General features: G+C 47.2%; 1 protein-coding gene across 1 annotated transcript in view; it reads left to right on the forward strand.

The window, feature by feature from the left end:
- The first annotated feature begins 2,291 nt into the window (after nucleotides 1-2,291).
- Nucleotides 2,292-2,901, forward strand: part of SLC6A12 (solute carrier family 6 member 12) — a 51,407-nt gene continuing 50,797 nt past the window's right edge. The window contains exon 1 of the mRNA XM_009288320.2: nucleotides 2,292-2,384. The gene's annotated coding sequence lies outside the window, so the exon portion shown is untranslated. The remainder of the gene's footprint in view (nucleotides 2,385-2,901) is intronic.

Genomic DNA, 2,901 nt, shown 5'->3' on the forward strand with positions numbered 1-2,901 from the left:
AGGTTTCCTCCGGACAGCTGCCTCCCACAGGGAACGGTGACCCCCCTTGTGGCACCTGCTGGTTTAGACCTCTAGGCAACGGCAAGTTCTTGAGGTTGGTTTTCTTGGGCTTGGTTTTCCCCAGTTTAGTGTTGTTGGAGCCTGGTGACCTGAGATGGGAGACAGGTCGATGACGGAAAGGGATCACAAGCTTTCACTCACAGGGACCGTGAAACTCTGATGAACGCTAAGTACTGAGAGGATTGCTGCTGGGAGGGTTTGTGGTGGTGCAGATTTAACCTCCAGGAGGGAGAGCCAACTGATCTGTGGTCCTCTGGGGCTTCACTGGCTCTGTTTCAGAGCAGCTGTGGAAACCTCATCTACTTTCCAGCCTGTTTTCCCTTTTCCCAGCTTATTTTCCACAGGAACTCTGGGGCGGGCGGGTTCCTTTGCTAGGCTGCATGTGCAACTATGGGTGAACCCCCCCGTGGTCAGCCCTGCACCTCCCTTATCAAAATCTCAGCCGCTGGGTTTCTGCACACCTCCCTCCCTGCCTCTGGAGAGTGCTGGGGATGCTGAAGGCATAGGGCTGGGGGGCAGGAGGTCAGGGCTGAACCGGCTGTCACGGTTTTCCTGGGCAGCCTCAAAGTCTCAGAACCCCGGATTCCCCAGCTGCCACAGCGCTTCATGGTGCTCATGTGTGAGCTGAGGGTAGGAAAGAGCTTAGAAACCCAGAGAAAGCCCCTTTTGGAAGAGACCCACAGTGTGATGGAGGATGGAACCATCCACCTGCCCTGCCACTTGGATACGGTACTGGCTGGTAGAAATTACTTCTAGAAATGAGTGAGTGGAGTTCAATACAGAAGTTTTTTTCTGTTGGCTTTTTGTGTGAATCATATTAGAAGCTCCAGCAACAGATATTTTTATTCATGTAATTCTAATCTTAAACAGAATTATACTTTCATTTTCCAGTAATATCTGTAAGAGGTTTGGCCCACTGGGAAGGTATTTTAACCCTAATAGAAAGTAGTAATTGTCCACAGCTATCTCTAAAATATGGCTGATGTAGAAAGTCTGCTCAGCTGCATGTAGGCAAAGTGGGAGTCCGCTGAAAGGCTTGTGACTTGCTTTGTTTCAAAATAGTCTGGTGTCCAGTGGATTGGGCATGTGGTTTATTGATCTGGTTATACATATGAGCCAGGAAACCTCCCAGGCCTGTGTTCCTACATGACCCAATTGCTGTAAAGCTTTGGATGAGCTAGGCAGGTCAGATGAGCAAGAAAACCAAAGGTTTTGCTGGACATTCTTAAATAAATGTCTTATTTCTGATAGGACTTTAAGACAAAGTATTGGAACCTGTGACGCCTGGCTTGAAATATGAATCAAGTATATTCTGTATTGCTCACTGAGAAGGTTGATGGAGTAAATCTGAAATTAATATATTTGAAACTTCCAGACATAACATTTTTCACAGCACTTTTAAGACCCCATAGTTAGAGGGAATTTTGGTGAAATTCAGAATATGGTGATTTTGGCATATGGTGGTTGTTCATGATTTGGAATACGGCAAAAGGGATTTTCAGGCATTCGAGATCAGCCCAGTGCTCCTCTTCTTGCAGTCTGTGGAATTTACCCCTACTCATACCTTCTCCAGCTGGGGAGATGCTGATGTCCCTTTAGACAGGAGATGTGTGGTTGTTGGAAATTTCCCACCTTCAGAATCCAAAATCTGCAACTTAGCCTGAAAATTCAACCCATTATTTTCAGGAAAATGGGGATGAGATTGAAGACCCAGGTTTTTTCATGGTGGTTTTTTTTTTAGTTTCAAATTAGAAGTTCACATAAAAATAAAGAAGTCCCTGAGATTCTGCCCCAGGTCGTTAGTCCTTGGAAAGGATGACTGACCTTTCCGTCCATCTGTACGTGAAAACGAGGCTCTGCTTTTCCCATATTGTGGTGCGTCAGTGGTGCCCGGGGAAGAGCATCAGCCCACGGATCAGGCAAAGAGATACTGTTGACCCTGCCGTGCTCCTCCATGGATGGAGGTGCCCACATAGGACAGGGGATAGACTTCAGATCTCGGGGACAGACCCCTGAACATGTGGAGCAGGATGCATCTACTCCCATGGGGAGCATCCCGAACGCTGGGGCTCCCAGCGTGTTCGAACAGATGCCTTGAGAGGTCCTTCTCCTTTTGCCACTAGTGATATATAAGACAGTTTTCCACAGCTATTGAAGAATCATGTAGTGTGAGTTGTGTCGCACATTTCAGTGACAAGAAAGGTGAATGTGTTGAGAGAAGACAGGCCATGGTGCATAAATGGAGAAAACAGAGTAAGATTAACATCTTAACACGTGGGATACATAATGCTGTGAAGCAGAGATCCCCAAATAATCAGTTAAGTGTGTCCTACAGGCCAGTGCAAATGAGCATATCCCTCAGAGCAGGGTGTTTGGCTGAGCCCTTGTCTGCTAATGTGGTTAGCAGCCTGCAGGATGGGGATCTGCATGGCGCAGATAAGGGAAGCACGCGTTGGGGAGCATAAAGATGGATTCGGGAAGTTGTTACTTCTGAGAAGTTACCAGTGACGTGGTTATCCCATTCTCCATCTGACCTGTCTAGAGGCACAGAATCATAGAATCATTTAGGTTGGAAAAGACCTTCAAGATCAGCAAGTCCAACCATTAACCTAGCACTGCCAAGTCCACCACTAAACCATGTCCCTAAGCGCCTCATCTACACGTCTTTTAAATACCTCCAGGGATGGGGACTCAACCACTTCCCTGGGCAGCCTGGTCCAATGCTTGACAACCCTTTTGGTGAAGAAATTTTTCCTCATGTCCAATCTAAACCTCCCCTGGTGCAACTTGAGGCCATTTCCTCTTGTCCTATTGCTTGTTACTTGGGAGAAGAGACCGACA

Source organism: Aptenodytes forsteri, unplaced genomic scaffold, assembly GCF_000699145.1.
Source record: "Aptenodytes forsteri isolate BGI_AS27 unplaced genomic scaffold, ASM69914v1 Scaffold56, whole genome shotgun sequence".
NCBI lineage: Eukaryota > Metazoa > Chordata > Aves > Sphenisciformes > Spheniscidae > Aptenodytes > Aptenodytes forsteri.